This window comes from Aphelocoma coerulescens, chromosome 20 (genome assembly GCF_041296385.1).
Source record: "Aphelocoma coerulescens isolate FSJ_1873_10779 chromosome 20, UR_Acoe_1.0, whole genome shotgun sequence".
In the NCBI taxonomy this organism is placed as follows: domain Eukaryota; kingdom Metazoa; phylum Chordata; class Aves; order Passeriformes; family Corvidae; genus Aphelocoma; species Aphelocoma coerulescens.
The window spans coordinates 3,729,068-3,747,905 of record NC_091033.1 but is presented as its reverse complement, the minus strand read 5'-3'; the positions used below and the strand labels follow the sequence as shown (position 1 = coordinate 3,747,905).

Below are 18,838 nucleotides of genomic sequence, written 5' to 3'. Positions count from 1 at the left end.
CCCTGGCGTGGTGGTTTTCATCTGGAACAGGCCAGTGTGCCTTGGAGCAACCTGGGATAGTGGGAGGTGTCCCTGCCCATGGCAGGGGGTGGAATGGGGTGGCCTTTAAGGTCTCTTCCAACCCAAACCTTTCCACAATCATATGATAAACTGCAAGTGATGGACGGACGCAGCTAAACAGGGAGGGCTTTTTCCTGAGTTGGGGTGTTTTGGCTGGAGCCTGGTGTGCAGAAACCAGCCCAGAGCAAGCAACCTGGGATCACTTTGATCCCCTGAGCATGCAGAGCTGCATTTCCAGGTCCTGATGCCATCCCTGCCATCCTCCATGGAGTTCTTTGCCTGCGACAGGACACCAGAATTTTGTCTTGGCTCTGTTTGGTCACCAAAGGCAGTGCTGCAGTGGGAAAAACTGCAGGAAAAAAGAGCTGGAAGAGATCCTTCTTATTTTCTATTGTTTTATCCTTGTAGTAGGATATTTTTTTTTTTCCTTTTCATGTAAAGTGTGTTAAATGTTTCAGAAGTGACAGGGCTGGGCTGGGACCCAGCACATGCAGGAGAACAAAGCATGTCAGCAAGTCCCTTGTCCCCTGGCTGGCTGACAACCCTCTGTTCTGGCTAATTTTTGGTGTCATCAATCACAAGTAGCGAGACAGCAGCCTCGGTGTGCCCTGTGTGCACCGTGGAGCTCATTGAGTGACCTATTAGTGCTTCCAGTTAATTCTGGTGACATATTTATAGCACAGAGATCTACAGCGCCGATTTCCTACAGGACACATCAGCCTTTGACATCAGATTAAGTTATAGAGTCCCTTTTCCTGGCTGGATCAATAGGCAGAGTCAAACAGAGCCTCGTCTATATGCAGATGAGGAGGATTAGATTAAATCGGCAAATGTCAGTAATGGCTGTTTTTCCCACCAAGGGAAGAATAGGAAAGGGAAAATTTCCATCATTAATAATTGAAGTTTGTAGAGGAGGGGAGGGGGGGAGAAATGAACGTATCATATACCACTCCTGCAGATAACAGGGCCCTGCTTTTGCTGATAATTCTGTCTGGCAGACAAGTGCTAAAAAATTATTATGATTATCACTGGGTTTCTGAATCTGTTATGAGTCTTCTGCAACCATGGAATATTTTAACAAATGGCCTTTTGTAGCAGAGCTGAAAATACTATCTGTGGCACAAAAGTGTCCGTAGAGAAATACAGACAAAATAGTTGGAAATGAGATTGGTTTAATTTGCCAAAATGAAGAGAATAACAAATTCTGGTGGAAAGCAGCGTGGCTGGAGTGGGTGGCTGTCTCCCTCACCAGCTCCCAGCATGGTGGGCACTGGCCAGAAATCCTTCCCTGATCCCATGGGAGAGCACCGGGGCTTGCTGGGTGTCACAGTGCTGCTCCGAGAGGCTGCCCAGGGGTGAGCAGAAACCTCCAGAGGCAGTTAAAAAAGAGCCTTTTGTGTCTGTTTGCAGTGCAATGTGTGAAAATGCAAAATTCTACAGGCTTGAGAAAGACTTTCCTGCTCTTTTTTTGCATTTTCAGGGAAGGCTCCCAGTGGTAGCCCAGGGTTTTCACGTGCAAGCCATACCTGCCCATTGTGCTGGCAGGGACCCACGTTCCCATCCAATGTCCATGAAACATTCTGGTCCCTCTTCACTGCTGCTACTCTTCCTGCTGCCAATAATTTCTCCAGGCTGCACAGCACTAGGGGTCGTGGTGCTCTGCAGCAAAGATCTGTGCTCCGTGCTCCCTTGGCTTCCAAGAGCCTTAATCCCAGCAAGCATCCCAACAACAACAGCCCGTGTAAATCACGCAGGAAATAATACATGGGAAGGAGTCAGTGAGAATTTCTAATTAACTAAATTTGCAACTGGTGCACACAAGTTAAAGGGCATGTGATTTATCACCTGTCAGTAAAAATATTGGTTGTAGCTTGTGCTTCCAGTGCTGTGGTGTGTGCAGAGCTCAGCTGGGGAGTTAAAGGGCATCTGATTTATCACCTGACACCAGCCATACCGGTTAGAGCCATCACAGCTGGGGTGGCACAGACACCACATTCCCATCGTCACCAAATCGCCACGGCTTGGGTATTGCTCCAGCAGAGAGAGGGGGGAAAGGCTTCGCTTCAATAAATAGATAAGGAAAAGAAAGAGGAACAGCTGCTTTACCCAGCTGGAAGGGAGCACTGGAGAGCAGTCAGTGCAAGGTGAGGCATGATCGGCCTGGTGGTTCCCCAAGGATGTTGGTTCCATCCTTGGAAGTATCCAAGGCCAGGTTGGGCAGGGCAACCTGGTCTGGTGAAAGGTGTCTCTGTCCATGGCATGGTTGGAATGAGATGATATTTAAGGTCCTTTCCAGCCCAAATGATAATTCTGTAAAATAACTCCTCTTCTTTGTCCATGGAAGTTTGAGTTTGTTGAGACCACACTTTGGGAAACCTCTTTGATTCCAGGTTCCTTCCTAGATACTGGGAGCTCTGATTGTGCTTCCTGGCCTGAGCAGAGCTTGAACTTTTAATACTTACAAAAACTAGATCCTTCCTCTTCCCAGCAAAAAGATGAAGGGGCTCAAGCTGTGTGCTGTGTTGTGGGGCCTGTTCCCTGCTGAGTTCCAGTGCTGTGAGTTCAGGTGCAGGAGGTTCAGTGCAATTTCAGCATGACCAAATCAGCCTGGTTATCTCCCTACATCAGGTTCCAGTTTCCAGGAGTCTGGGAAGAAATCTGTGGGAACCAAGTGTTTACTGCTCATGGAGGGTTGGCCAAGCTGGATTCCAGCCTTTGGCATCAACAGATACGTGCGAGTATCACTGTGCACTTTTGTGTCTGTGGTGTCCTTTGTCACCTGGTAGGCTTGAGGAAAGGTTTGGGTTTTACAGGCTTTTCTCAAGAATTGAGTCATCTCTGAGAAAAAGCAGCTGTAGCTGGAAGTGGAATAGATGAGTTCCTGTTCTTCCTTGTGAGTCCCCACCGGAACAGTGCTCCTGTCAGGCACAGGAGCTGTGCTGCTGGAGAGGAATTCTGTGAAATGCTTCTTCCCAGCTCCTTGTGACCTTCAGCAGGCACTTTGGGTAGCTCATCACCTCCTGGGGTTTGGTGAGGTCTGCCACGTGTCTGTCAGATTTAGTCATCAGTGGTGTGAGAAGCAAGGCCAACACAGTTCACACAACTGAGCTCCACCAGAACATCAACCTGTTGTGCCTGCATCATTCTGACCTTAGATGTTAAGATTGGGGTAAAATTTGTGTGTGATATGACAGTTTTTGGAGTATCTAATGGAAAATCCTGAAAGCTTTTCTCTCAGTGTTTGTGTGTGTAGTCATTGCTGTTGGCTGCAAACTCAGAGGATCAGTGAGAGAGCTCTGTGGACCACAAAAACCTCATTACCTAATGTCTGGAAATACAAGACATGTATGAGTTCAAGTAGGAGCTACAGTAAATCATGAGGCTCTTGAGGATGGAGGAAACTCTTTTAAGTGAGCTTTAATTACCAAGCTCGAAAAATCTCCCAACCCAGTGCTGAGTAGAAGTCGGTGCTGACTGGAAGGGTTGGGTGCTGAACCTGGTGTTTTCAAACCGAATCAGTTCCTGGATGAGGCTTACAAAAAGCTCTCAGATGATGAGCAGAAGCTCAGGGTGGTGGGAAACTGTGTTCCTCACCTGACTGCTCCCCCTCCTGCAGGTGAGTTAGAGCAGGTCCTGTGAGGGGCAGGGAGTGAAGCCCTGCCTCCAGCTCATCACCCAGCTCTTCTCCTGGGCTCTCCACTGTAGTCTTGCCCTAGTTCCACTTTTTTTCTATGTCCATCTCATTTTTGGGTTTGCTCCTTGTGGTCCCTGTGACCCACATGCCAAGATTTAGTTGCGATGGCGTTTGGTTTTTTAAAGTTTGTACTCTTCCTCTCGCTTTGTGCTCTGAGCATTTTGCAAATCTGGGCGATTATTTATTAGGACAACCAAAGTGCCCTACTAACAAGGGAAATATTCCGTCATCTTTGTGTCTTTTCTACATAAAACAAAAGTCTGGTGGAGTCTTCCACACTCCAGGGTCTCAGAAGGAGTGCAGGAATGAAAAACGGGCCCTGCAACAGCGCTTTGCTGCTCCCTCAGCTGAAGGATGGAAGGAATCAAGGTAACACGTTTATTTGACAGGGAATACTTTGTGTACTTGTGTAATCCGTTGATCTGAAAATTAAATCACTTTCTTCTTCATCTTCCGTGCCATTGATCTTGGAGTCATTAGTGGAGGTACAAGGCGTCAGGGTGACATGTCCCCTGCCTCGCACAGCCCTCGCGGAGCACAGCGCGCATCAGCAGGTGCTTTCTCTGCGTGAGGCAGTCTGGGCTGGGCTTGTCCCAAACCACTGCGAGGGAAAAGGAAAAAAGAAGAGTTGTAAGACTCTCACAAATGTAGTCTATTTTCCCTAAGAGTTCCCCTTTCCCTGGTTTTGGAGCTGACTCCCACGCAGTGGGCTCTGCTCTGCTGCCTTCGAGCTGGGGTTTGTGGTTTTACAGTTGGGTGCCTGTGGCTGGGGGGAGTGGGGGGAAGTGGGGCTGTTATGGGGTGCAGGAGGCTGCAGAGCAGCACCCACCTGGTCCCACAGCTCCTGGTTTCCCAGCCTTGTGCCAGCCAGGCTGGTTCAGCACCAAGGGAGCAAATTGGGCCCCCAGTCTCAATGTTCATAGGCATATACATACATATGTGCAGCTCTGGTGTTATCTCTGTGTGTGGATATAAATACAGAAGTATATAATGCCAAGTGTGTGTGTGAATTTGCATGTGTGTACAGTATATGTGTAATTTCCACAGTATTTTACCTCAACCTCACTTACAGTGTCCTCTCGTTGTAGGAATCTCGTTGCAGACAAAAATGAAAAGTTGACAAAGTCCACTGGAAGACTTAAACAATTGCTTTATTTAAATAGTTGCTCTGTAAACAGAATTCAAGGTGACCTTGTATTTCAGTTATATTATATCGAGATATTTCAATCTAAAAGAGGGGAGATTTAGATTAGATATGAGGAAATTCTTTACGCAGAGTGTGGGCAGGCCCTGGCACGGGGTGCCCAGAGAAGCTGTGGCTGCCCCTGGATCCCTGGCAGTGCCCAAGGCCAGGCTGGATGGGGCTTGGAGCAACAAGATTTAATGGAAGGTGTCCCTGCCTTGAGAAGGACAAAGGATGGCTTTTGAACAAAGCATCCCAGCCTTGCCATCCATCATGGCAGGAGTGGCTGTGGGCACCTTGCCACCACCCTCTCCTGGGGCTGGCACCCTCTCCCTGCATGTCCCCCCCTCAGCTTTCCAGAGGGGAGTTTTTGTGCTGCTAAAGCTGTTATTTAAAACCCTCTTCTGCCAGGGGTTCTAGCTGTGAGTGATCCCTTAAAAACCACAGGCTGCTTGCCTGTGAGTGCTTTTGGGATGGAGGCAGCGTGAGACCTGAGCAGGGCCAGGGAGTGCTGTGCCATAGCTGAGAATAGATTAAAGGAAGGTGGGTATTGAAAACATTGGGCAAAATAGCCCAGCACGTGGCATTTAGGATTGAATCCTCCAGCTACCTTCCAGTTGTTTTATTGCATTTAGTCACTATCCCACAGGGATGGACATGCCCAAAAGGAACAAGCTTGCTCCCCACCATGCTGCTTCCTCTACACCTTTCCCTACACCTTCCTCCCAGTTGGATTTCCTCTGTCGAGCAGGGTGCCAGGTAACCAGTGACACTCTGCTAGTGCAGAGCATCATCCTGGAAAGCAGAGCACAGGGCTCAGTGTCTCCCACCACTGGGAGGGATAAAGAGAAGGCAAGATAAAAGAAACAATAATATTTTTACACTTACTCTAACTCAGGTTCAGTTTCATATTTCATTAATTATTGTTTTGTCATGTTAGGAGCCTGGGGAGGAAAACATTAATCACAGGTTTTGCTGAGTGCTGTTTCAGTAAGTAAATTAATTTCAGACAGGAAACTTGTTTGTGGATATTTGGCTCCTTCCCGCTGTCAGCAGGCGAGCTCGCCGTGCTTCCCGGCACCCTGCCGAGCCCCAGCCACCTCCTGCCCGACTTTTTGGCACATTTTTGTTTCAGGATTCACTGTCACCACAGCAAGAAGAGCTTGCAGGTCCCCTTGGGTTTTCTTCTGCTTGTTTTTGTTTGGTTTTTGTTCTTTAGTAACTTCTGGCAGAAGCCAAGGCGAAGAGATGCCGGGCGTGGCTGGGACAGGAGGTGGTAGCAGCCATGGGATGCTGCAAAAATCCAAACGGGTCTTTGCAAAACTCCTCTGGCCTGAGGCAGCTGTGTGAGAGGAATCTAACAGGCAGGACAGAGCATGGCCCATTGCTCCTGTCCCCTCTCCATCCCCGATCACTGCTCACCCTGGCCATATCCCACATCCTTCTCCGGGCACAGGGCTGTTCCATCATCTTTATTTGCCCACTCAATGGCACTGGCGAAATTCCAAAGGCGCATTCCCATCTCTTTTTATAAATCAAAGCCAGCATTTCTTTGTCAAGGAAGAGAGCCCTGAGGTAGATCTGGTTAATGGCACTCAGCATGTTCCCCCCATCCCCGTCTGAGAAGCGAGCAAGGGGCGTTGCTGGCTGAGTGTGGATCAGAGCGGTTACACCTCAGCTCCTCAAGGCAAACCTCCCAGGTGCTTATTTTGGGAGAGGGCTTTGCATCCTTTCTCACTTCTGGAGTTTGCGACCCCAGATAAAAATAAATACCATGTAACTGCTCCTGTTCTGGGTTATTTCTGGCAGCACCACCAAGTAACTGAATTTCAGAGGGCTGTGAGTGTGTGTGTGTGTGTATATAAACCAGTAGATCTTAGTAAGATAATCAATTATATGCAAGAGGAAACCAGAACTTTTTCCATTGGTTTTATCAGATATTGTGGTCAGTAGAGGCAATTCAGAGCAGCTCGGAACCCGATTACATTCATTCTTCCTATAATCACTCCATCTGTTTACCATATTCAGTTAAAGTGGCTTGTTTGCTACATCCGCTCTGCTGCCAAAATAACCTCGTTTACTCTTGCAAACGGCTTCTGCTGCTGCTGTAGTGTTCCTGTATTGCAAATACATTCTTGGCTGCAGCCCTGAGGTTTGGATATACTGTTCTTTGAATCCTGACGGGGAGTTGATTGGTTGGCAGCTCATTCACTTTCAAATACCGTTTGAATGACAGGAGGCTGGTTTGGGTTCTTTTGGAAACATGGGCTTTGCTTTCACCTGCTGTGGAGCTGAGCAGTCTCTGAGCTTCAGGCTGCTTCCTTGGGGTGCTGGTGCTCTGTTATTTCTTTTGTGGTTGCCATTGTTTTTGTTGGGTTTTGCAAATTTAAGCTTCAAACAGAAGATTCTGTTAAAAATACTCAGGTTGCTGCTTGATGGAAAGTTGGACATGGAGCTGACAGGAGCCTGCTGCAAGTGCAGGGTGCAGGGGAAGGGTTTGCCTGCACAACCTGCAACCAGCAGCAACCAGCAGCCTTGGCTCTGTGGGACTGGGTTGTTCTGCTCATTTCCTCCTGCCCTTTGTTTTTGCTGGAATTGTGTGCGGGAAGCGCGGCTGGGATGGGTTGGTTTGGTGCGAGGTGTTTGGGTGATGCTGGAAGGGCTGTCCTGTTTGGGGAGGTCCTGGCATGCTTTGGGTTGGAAGAGACCTTAAAGATCTTGTTTTAATCCCCTGCCATGGGCAGGGACACCTTCCACTGTCCCAGGCTGCTCCAAGCCCCGTCCAACCTGGCCTTGGACACTGCCAGGGATCCAGGGGCAGCCACAGCTTCTCTGGGCACCCTGTGCCAGGGCCTCCCCACCCTCACAGGGAACAATTCCTTCCCAATATCCCATATACCCCTGGCAGTGGGAAGCCATTTCCCCTTGTCCTTTCCCTCCAGGCCATTGTCCAAAGTCCCTCTCCAGCTCTCTTGGAGCCCCTGTAGGCCCTGGAAGGGTCTCTGAGGTCTCCCCAGAGTTTTCTCTTCTCAAGGCTGAAAAACCCCAACTCTCAGCCTGTCTTTGTGGGAAGGAGGGCAAGGAAACCTGGCCAAACCATTTAAACCCTGGATTTTTGCCTTGCATTCTTGGTCTTTGCCATGACCCAGCCCTCGCTCCTTACCCTTGCATGTTGAGTGAACCTGCATGAGCACTGTTGGTGCAACCACAGTTACCTTGGCCCAGCAGCTCCCTGGTCTCCAAGGACCATTGGCCAGGTTGGACAGGGCTTGGAGCAGCCTGGGATAGTGGAAGGTGTTCCTGCCCATGGTAGGGGGTGGAACAAGATGAGTTTTAAGGTCCCTTCCAACCATTCCATTCTGGGATTCTGTGATATCACCATGTGCTGCTCCATTTTCTATCACCCCACCTGGGATGGGGGAAGCAGACAGTGCTGAGCACCAGGAGGCTGGATCCCATGGTGGGATTTCATGTTGCCCTCCTGGGCACCTGGATCTTGTCCTCTCCTTCCTAGTTAGGCTTTGCTCCCCTGTGTGAGGTGCACCATCACTCAGTGGGAAGAAGGAGCTTTGTCTCCTTGATGCTCAGGAAACTGCTGTGGAAACAAAGACCCCAAAACAACACAAAGCAGGGATGGTTTTATGGTGCTTTTGAGTTTCTCACGCCTCTTGGCTCAGAATGTGATTTTAGTGCTCAGAAATGAAACTGTCTTGAAAACATTGTGGGGTTTTTTTTGGTTGTTTAGGTGGGCAGAGCGAAACTGCTCATAGAGAGAAATCTAAAGCCAGAGGTGAATTTGTCCCCTTTTGTTTTCCTATAATTATTACCTTCTGCTTCAAGATATGTAAGCATTTTTTTAGCCTGAAATTCTGCTTTCAGTGTACAAAGCCCTGATTTGTTTCACTATGAATCGTGGCTCTGACCCAGCCCCGAGTGGGAGCTGCATCTGCATTACAAAACTGGAGATAGGAGGCTGAAGTGGCAGGACAGGGGGATTCTCCTTTCAGTGAACTCATGGGCTTTGCTCCTTGCCAGGAGCATCATGAATTGATTCATTGCTGTGTTGGAGATAAGCACAATTATCTGGATTTCACATGTGGGGACCCTGACAGCTTCTAAATGAGCCCATTTGGGGCAAGATTAGAACAGTTTTTCCCAGGGCACTGGGAGTCCCACCAGCTCCTCATGCGACCCTTTCCCAGGAATAGCCCCCATGCTGGGGACTTGCACCCCTGCATCAAATGATTTGCCAAAATTAATGATTTTATATGTTGTCATAAGTCTGTGCCACCTCGTTTTTGGAGAAAACAAGGCCTTTTCCTTTTTTTCCTCCCATGAAACACCTCTGTGTTTCAAATGTCCTCTCTTGCCCCAGGGCTTTGGTTTCCCATCTTTCTTCCCTTGTTTTCTCATCTCTCTCTGCTGAGAAGGGGGGGAATGGAACTGAATTCAGCACCTGGAGCCAAGTGTGTGCTGACAGTTTGGATAACAGCGTTACAGGATTTTCTGTGTTCTCTTCTGACCTGTTATTTTTGCTCTCTATCATTTTGATATTGCCGTGCTTTCAGTGGAGGTTGCATGGGGCAGCTGACATGATTGTTGGTCTTCCCACTTACTGCTCAGAGAATTTACCCCCTGATAAAGTCTAGAAGGATTTCAGACCCCTCCTTCCTGCATGGAATGTTCTGGATTTGTCAGCAGGGTTTCTCCTGCTCTGATGTTCCCTTCTGCTTGGCTAGGTGGCTCAGAAATTCCCAAGACTTTGCCATTTGTAATTAACCTAAAAACCCTTCTTTTCATCTGCAGACTTTGTTTCAGTCTGCAGCCTAGTTTTCAGGTCATTAATAAAGATATTGGGCAACAGGAGACCTGGTTAAATACTTCTGCTGGTGTGTCGTTAATTATTTCCCTCTCGAAAAATGAGTCCCAGGCTTTGGTTTTGTCGAGGCCCTCAGCAGCGTCAGGTCTGTGCTCAGTGTCACCTGCATCTAAAGCCTAGTTTGGTTAAACCAAAGCTCAGCTTGGTATGGGAACTCTTCACACAGTCTGGTAATAATTTAGGCTTAAGTCAGTTCCTTACAGAGCAGCTGTACTGAAATGAAATATCAGTTGAGAGCATCCACAGCAGTGGAGGTTGGTGCAGTGAAAATGCACCTTTATTGAAATGGGCTGAAACTCAAATGGAGGTGGGTTCAAAGCTTCACATTTTCTTTGTAGAGAGCTCTGAGAAGAAATCTTGGAAAGCATCAACACAATGGCTCTCTCAAAACCCTCATCCCTTAGGGTGAGCCCCAGGATGCTTTCTGGGACCGTCGCGATCTCTTACAGCTCCTCTGGCTCTGTTTTGCTGTTACCAGTCTTCCTCACCCTACCACAGCTGCCCCTTTTTTCAGGTTTGCTTTCCAAGTCTTTCTTATGGCCAGATGTGGCATTTGCCAACCCTGAGCTCTTTTTCAGAGCAGCTGCTTTTGCTGGTGATTTTGTGCCTGTCACATTTTATAGGCTCCTTTGGGACTGTCGTGCTCAGAGAGGCAAACCTAAAACTGCTCTCACCATGACATAAGCTGGAGTTTAAGCTGCTGATAAAATGCTTGTCCTAATGGGATGTTTGGGGTGGGTGGTCTGAATCCTTATCCCCCAATATCACCACAAACCCTGGCTGGGAAGCCTCAGAGAAGGGCAGAGGGATGTGATTGCTGTCATCCTCTTCACTGGCTGATGGCAGCATGGCTTAGCAGGGGTGGGAGAGCAGAAACTCCCCGGGAGGGGCACAAGGAGTCTAATTTCTGAATTCAGAGGACAATAATTAAATGCCCTCAGGTGCTGTACTGGATCAGGGGGCTGTCGGGTGCCATGTCCCAGGCTGCCCTGAGAGCCAAGAGATGGATGGATGGGTGGGTGGATGGAGGGATGGATGGGTGGGAGGATGGATGGATGGATGGATGGATGGATGGATGGATGGATGGATGGATGGATGGATGGATGGATGGATGGATGGAGGGATGGATGGATGGATGGATGGATGGATGGATGGATGGATGGATGGATGGATGGATGGATGGATGGATGGATGGGTGGATGGATGGATGGATGGATGGATGGATGGATGGATGGATGGATGGATGGATGGATGGATGGGTGGATGGGTGGACGGGTTGAAATCATGTACCAAAATGATGGTCTCTGGGCTGCCTGCAGTAAATATCTCCACGCAGGCTGAAACTACAGCCCTGGCAGGCAGCAAAGGTAAATGTGATTTGCACAGAAGGTGTTTGCTGGGGGCTCATCTGTGTCAGCACTTGCAGCTCCTTCAGAGCCAGCCACGTTGCCTCTTGTTTCCGCTCTGACTTGCAAAGATTTATAGATATATTTTTAGACTTAATATATTAATACACTCCTTTCCAAGAAATATAAACGATGAGCTTCCTGCTCTCTGGGAGATTCATTATGTTTTGCTTAAAGGTACCAAAGTTGCTTTCCTTTCCAATGAGCACACAAGTGTCTGGTCCCACTTACTGACTGGAGAAGGTGATTAATTCCTCTGGTTTTGGAGGCAGCAGCGAAACACAGTCTGGAGATGCAGAACCACCCTGCAGCCTCACTGGGGCTGAATTATCTGGCACAATGGAGCCTGTAATTAGCAGGGGGAGAAGTTGCTGCACATGGAGCGTTAGATCACAGAGGGACAGGGTACAGGGCAACTGAGGAAACAAAAGATTAGGCCCAGGCAGTAACAAATAAAGTGTTTTCATCTCTCCAGGAAGCTTAAATCTCTGTAATACAAACTCATATAAAGAAAACCTTCATTAATGTAAAAGAGTTCAATCAAAACAGTCTGGGCCTGTTGTACCACATAACATGCAGCACTGGTATAATTCCTGCTGCCCTCTGTCAGAACAAGGAGGATTCTTTGTCTTAACAGTTAGGAAAATTTTGGAAGTGGGGGAAAAAAGGTATCTTCATAGAGGTGCAGGTGAAATATAAAATGGAACATATTCACTGGAGAGCCTGAAATCTTGGTGTGACTTCCCGAATCAGGATGCAGAGTATTGGTGGAAACCACTTTTCCCCACTAAATGGTTTTGGAGAAAGTGTGGGATACTAATAGTGAGCTAGTAAATGGGATCTTTTTAGGTGTCTGACTTAGGCATGGTGGAAACCTGAGCAGAGAGTCCTTTTCTGTGGAAACAAGGGGATCAAAATGATCTCATGAGACATCAAAGCTGACTCGAGTATCATCTCGTTAAGCCCTGCGTTTGGGGGCGTTGTGTCTTGATGTGTTTTTACAGCACATCCTTCCGTGCCCCTCGGAATGTTTCGAGCAGTCCAGCTCTGGGGTGGTGCCCATCCCATGAGGTGGTGCCTGTCCCCTGTGTGCCCTTGGTGGCATCACACCAGTTTGGGAAGCAGCAGGACTGGGTGCAACTCTGCTGGTTGTCCCTGTTGGCACGGTCCTACCTCTCTGTCCACACGCTTGCGGGGTGGCACGTAAGGAGGTCCCCTGCCCCCCCTGTGCTGTGGTAAGGAAGGAGAAATGGCTTCTCTTACTTGTGCCTTGACCCTGTGGGCACCTTCTTGCCCAAGGCCATGCTTCGTGGTGGCACTGTGCAGATAACTGCTCCTTTGGGAGCTCTTTGGTCAGTGGAGCCGTCCTTCCTGACCTGGATGTGCCTTTGGAGAGATGCTCCTGATCCTGAGGCTCAGGAAGAAAATGCGACCGAGGAAGAGGGGAAAAGCTGCTGGTGGTGCCCTGTGCCAGCCTGCCTGACCACCTGGGCTGTCCTGGGTTTGACCAGCAGAATGAGTCTTATTGCTGAGAGCATGAGCTCTATGCAGGAGGGTTTGTCCCTTTGTGCAGCGCCTGGTAAACTCTTCCTGGTGCCTGCCTGGAGTGGGGCAGTCCATGGGCACACTGGTTATGGGACAGTCCCTGCTGCTTAACCCCACTGGCACAGACAGGGTGGACATCTTGGGAGGTGGGCAGTGGGGCAGGGCACCCATCTCAGGCCTTGCAACCCCTGTTTGGAGGTGTTGGCAGCGAGTGCGCTCGGGGCCAGGATCCATCCCAAGGATGAAACTGTGCTTATGTGGAGAAAAGCCAGACCCAGCAAGTCCATACACAGCATCCCTCACATGTGCTGGTGGGAAGTGGCCCCTGGTGGGGAGGGCTGCTTGCAAGGACCCGGCCCTGGAGTCCCTTTGGCTTGTCAGGTGATGTTTTCTCCTCTGGAGAGGGGATGAAGCCCATGCAGGTGACTGCTCTGACAGCCCAGCCCACACGGTCGTGGACAGCAATATTCCATAATACCCCTCACAATTGTTCCTTTAACAGGCGTTGCTTGGATTATGTATAAGAATTAATAAATATTAGAGTGGATTTAAGAAAGTGGATTTAAGAAAACCCTTTGGTGTTGGGAATTGTGACTGGCAGCCAGCACCACCGAGCACAGCTCTTCTGTGTGCCCTGGCAGGCTGAACCTGAGCTTCTTTTCTTGTAAGGCCCATGCTGGGCTCCTCAAGGCCATTCTGGTGGCAGCTCCCGTGTCATTTTTGTGGTTTCTCAGGCAGGGTACACAGTGCTGGAGCACAAGGATTTCAGCAGGGGTTGATGCTTCTTCGTTGGTGTGGCTGTGCTGATTAGTGCCTGCACCCACACAAGTGACAGCAGCCAGGCCTTGGCGTTCCCTCCCCATGGCAAATCCACAGCAGGCCAGTTTGGGGAGTGTCACCAACCCTGGAAGGGGTGGCACAGCCATAAATCCTGCACAATCCAAGGGTGAGGGCTGGGGGAGGAAGATGGGAGCTCAGCTTGTCCGGGCAGCTCTTATGTTTTCCCTTTGTCAGAGCAAGCTAATGTTGAACAGGGCAAATCCTTCCCCCCAGAAGGAGCCTGGCAAGACCTTCCCTGTGAATATATGAATAGCAGTTGGGTAAACAGTGCATCTGAATTTATGAACGATTTGACACCGACAGGCTGGAACGAACTCTGTAATTTTATTATGCTAGATTTAGTAGGTCAGACATATACATGCCAAGTCAAAATGACATAGAAAACCTTTCTAAGTCAAATTATTGCTTGAAAACTTCTCTTTTTCAAAGGCAAGGCCATGAGTTTTCATGCTTACTCTAACACATTTTCCTTCTAACAGTGCAACATGAGTCTTCAGGACAGGATTTGTCATGTAGAAGAGAGAAAGAAACCTGAAGAAGGGGGATACTAATTTCTTAATGAAGCAAGGCCTTTTCTGGCCACCTCTGCTGTCCTGAGATAGAATGTAGGACACCTGACTGGCAGGAGTTTAGGGCAGAAGTTGCAACACTGAGCATATTCACACTGTGCTATTTCCAGTGGTGCTAAAACCTTTCAAGCTCCTGGGTCCAGCAGCAATCAGCACCTCCAGCCTGCCTTTGGAGCCCTAACCCTTAATAAGATGGGAAATTATTTATTAGGAGCTTTTTCTCCTCTGAAGAGGTTCAGGGAAGTCTGGTGAGGTTTGCACGTGATGGCTCCTCACCAGAGCATTGGGGTGGGGCAGAGCCACACTCTGCTGCCCTGCACGTTCCAGCAAGGAGCCACAGGGGTGGGTGAGGTTGGAAGAATCCAGGACCTCAAAGTTGTCATCCTGAAGCTCCTTCCTGCTCTGGTAACTCCTGAGTGTGAGCAAATGCAGCTTTCATGCTGTCAGGAGGAAGCCTGAGTTGCTAATAAAAGCTCAGCTCTTCTTGTGGGTAGCTTATTTCAGAGTGCAAACAGAACAGAACAGAACCAGGGCTCCAACAAGAAGCACAGAGGGCTCCCCACCACACTCATTTGCCTTGGGGTGAGCTGAAATATTTTTGTCCTGTGGTGCTTGTGGCCATTCTCTGAGATGTGGCTGGCTGAGGATCTGGGGCTGGGCTGGAGCCCAGCTGTTGGCAGATGCTCAGCAGTGCCCGGATCACGGAATCCTTCGGGTTAGAAAAGACCTCCAAGATCATCAAATCCAACCATCCACTGAGTGCCACCGTGCCCACTGAGCTGCACTGGGACGTGCCACACCTCTCGTGTTTTTAACACTTGCAAGGATGCTGATCCCTGGGCTGCCTGTTCCCAGCAGGAATTCCCAAGCAGAAGTCGTGCTTCCCCTCCGTAGCCAAAGGCAAGCTGCCGGCCCATCACCCCTGCGGGCTTTGCTCCCTGTGAAGAGCGGGCACCCATCCCGTTCCCAGGGCTCCTCCCTGCTCCCCTCCACCTGCCTAAGGTGGGGGCATTGGAAATAAATGATCTTTAAAGGCCTCCCAAGCCAAACCATCCCATGAAGCTGTGGTTAACCCCACAACAGGGCTGGGTGCAGGTGGGTGCCATCACCGTGGGCATCCCACCGGCTCCCTGCTGACGTTCCCACCAGAGCAGCACAACCCAAACTCCAGAGGTTCCAAACAGATTTTTCAGCCCAGCCCTGACCTACTTGAAAGTAGCTTTTGCCATCCCAGGGAAGTGGGTAATGGGAGGCTGCAGTGCCTTCGGAACAATTACAGCTCACAGCAGTCCAAATGAAAATGTTTGTTGAAAACAACATGTGCATAATTAAGGCTTAATGAGCCCTTGTCTGTTTGGAATCTGCAATTAGATTTATAATAGAAAATACCAGCAAATGCCAAATAGCTTTAAAAGAAGACGAGATAAAAGATAATTTTGCTGCAAATCTATAGTAATACTGTAATTTAATGAGCTGGAAGTGTTGCAGAGAAAGACTGTAAGAGCTTTGGACAAGTTTGTATTGTGTGTGTTTATCTTATCTGCCCATTTCCCTATCTATAAAGCTGTCAGTCTTGCTTTTAACTGCTTGGAAAAAGGCAGGACTTTGCTAAAATCGGGAAGACTCCCTTTGTTTATTTTTATTTCAGTCATTAATTAGTCGGGCAAAGCTGCTCTTTTCTCATTCTCATCAACATGCTTTAAACTTCTTCTTAGGGTTAATAATAGTAATATTAATAATAATAATAATAGTCATAATATCTTTATTCAATTATTTACAGTGAGGCAGGGGTATAATAATAATAATAATAACAATAATAATAATCAGAGGTGCTTTTTTCTGATTAGTTTCATTAATTTTAATGAGTTTTTAACTGTCTTTTCAAGATGTTGACAATTTTCAGCACTAAGGCAGGTATTTAACAAGTAAACCTGAGGCCAGCTTGGCTGCAGTAAGCACAGAATACCTTTAGCCCTAATGAAAAAGTTAGAGGGCTGTAAAATCTGGTGGAAAGATTAATAAAGTGAACAGAGAGGTAGCAAAAAAAGGAAGAGAAGCTGAAATTGGAAGTGCTTGAGGGAGCTGGTTGGGGTTTTGTCCATATTTAATGGCTGAGGCTGGGAATAAAGCTTTGGGTGCAACTAAGGGAATCAAGGCCGTGGCAATGGGGTGGTGGGGCTGTGATGTGCAGGACCCCCTGGAAACACAGCTCAGCAGCTTGGTGTGACCAGCCCAACTCAGCAGTTTGTGAAACAAGGCCACGAGGATGTGGTGGTGCTGCCTGGGGAGGCACCTTTCCGATGCGATGTTATGGCCCGTGGGAAATGCTGCTGAGCTTCAGCTTCTGTAAAACCCTGCCTTTGCATGTCCTGGCGCTCCAGCGTGTGAACTTCCAGCTCTGGTGCTGTGTTTGCAGCTTGGGTCGTGCAGTTCCAGCCTCACTCAGCCTCGGCAGCAGTGATGGGAGCCCGTGCACCCCATGTGTCTGCCCCTTCCCAACCCTGCTCCTGACCCGCTCCATCCGCTGCTTCCCAGGGTTTTGCCCTTCTCAGGGACATGGAACCACATGGTTCCTCTGGATCAGGTTGCCCCATCCAGCCTGACCTTGCAATTTCAGAAATTACCTTCCTTATCATCCTTGTTTTGGGGTTGGGTTTTATTTTGTCTTTAAAGACCTCAGTTTTCATTAGTTTTATTCTCTTTGAGTCAGGAACATGTCCAAACATTGTGAGATGGATTGTACTTTGTCAGCCCTTTTATTTTTTTTTGCAAGTCATTCTATGTACCACTGCAAGAGTATATTTGCATACAAAGTGGAGTGCAGAACCACAGAAAGCAGGTTTTTGCTGGTGCCAAATATCTGTGTGCTGGAAACTATTTTCTAAATTACTGGCATGGAAGATCTCTGATTTTTTTTTTTCCCCTCTCAACTAGCTGGTTTTGCATAATGTTCCCCATGGTCTTGAAAAATCAATTCTTTTCCCTTATTCTTTGCAAGAGAAGGAAATAGACAAGATCTTGAATTCTAGGGGGCAGAAATGTACTTTTGCTTGGAAAGAGGTTTGGGTTGGAAGGGACTTTTAAGCTCATCTCATTCCACTCCCTGCCATGGGCAGGGATACCCTTCAATAGACCAGGTTGCTCCAACCTGGCCTTGGACAGTTCCAGGGATGGGGCAGCCACAGCTGCTCTGTGCAACCTGTGCCAGGGCCTTACCATCCTCTGAGAAAAAAATTTCCTGATAATATTTAATCTGTGCTCAAAGAACAGGGGCTGTGAAGTGAATTAAAGGTACTGTTTTCCTTTGTGAATATCAATTGAGTAGCACATGTGATTTTAGGATTTATTGGAGTGAGTTAGGAGGTACTTGGGATCCAGGTTATTTACCTGTACAGCTGCCAGCAAGGCACTGAGATTAGAAGCAAAGTACGTGGTCTTAAAAAGTGCCCAGCTTTGAAGCATCTCCTCCTCACTCCTCTGACAGCTCAGTTCCTCGCTTCATTATTTACTCTCTGTGCAGTCGAGAAAAGATAAATAGAGATTTCCAAACCCATTCCTGCTCCGCGTACATCAAACCCAGCGTCACCCAGCCACTGCTTGTGCTGGCAGCTGCCACCTTCGCTCCCCAAGGAATTGCTTTGATTCCACCCAGGAATTCACTTCAGGTGTGCAGCTGAGCATCGCTGCCCATGCTGCTCGCTCCCTGGGTGAAGGGGACACAATTGCAGGGTGGCAAAGCTTCCCTGCTTAAGGTTTCTTCATTCCCAGCTGCTCCCTCGCCTCCTTGGCTATTCCAGTGTCATGTGCAGCCCCTCTCCAGTGGCACCTCTGGCTGCAGCCAGGGCTGCTGTTCTGCTGTTGAAATCAGCATCTCCATAAAAGACTCCCAGAGCGGAGCCAGGCTGGTAGCTGCTTCCCAGGCACACAGGTATCAGCTCTATTTTTATCTCAGCCCTGAGGTTTTATCTTGCAGAAAACAATGTTTCTCGGCACCTTTGACGCTGGCACTGTTCTAGCACAGAGTCTCCGCAGCTTCTTTTAGATCTTTGCATGTTTTCTGCCTCTCTCAGTTTCCTGTGAATTACAAGTGTTGCTGGAGGAGCAGGCAGTGCAGTTATTGCTCCTCAGCACTTACTGTATTTATTTAATGCACACCAGGCCAGTGCCAGGATGGTGCTGCATCCCTGATCCCCTCACCAGGTTCCCTCAGCTCTCCCACTCACTCAGCTGCTGATGGGTGAAGGACCAGCTCAGCAAGGGCCTGGTATTTATATTTTTTTGCAGAGAAACTCCTCAAGCACCTGTGATAAACGGCTTCGGATGTGCTTGTTTGGTTTCCAGAAGGAAGTGATGTACATGCCTGAGCCTTGCAGCGACAGCGCTGCAAAATAAACAGCGTTGAGCTGGTCAGCGATGGGCTGGGGAGGTCCTGGGGGAGAGCAGTGGGTGCTGCTCACCTCCCAGCAGCCTGATTTCCTCATCCATGCCCAGACTTGGAGAGAAATCAGGAAGGATTTGGTTTTTGGCTGCAACTCTAGTGAGCTCTCGGTGCCATGGAAAAGGATGGAGATCTGCTGAGCACTCAGTGCACCAGGGCAGCTCAATGCACCAGCAGCAGCTCTCCCCAGCAGCATTACACCAGGCTAAACACAATCATCTGAA

The 18,838-nt window shown here is 48.7% G+C and overlaps 1 protein-coding gene across 1 annotated transcript in view; it reads left to right on the top strand.

Annotated features, from left to right (window-relative positions):
• The window catches only part of TOX2 (TOX high mobility group box family member 2), a 149,339-nt gene that overhangs the window by 32,228 nt on the left and 98,273 nt on the right, over positions 1-18,838 (top strand). The gene's annotated exons all lie outside the window — the stretch shown is intronic.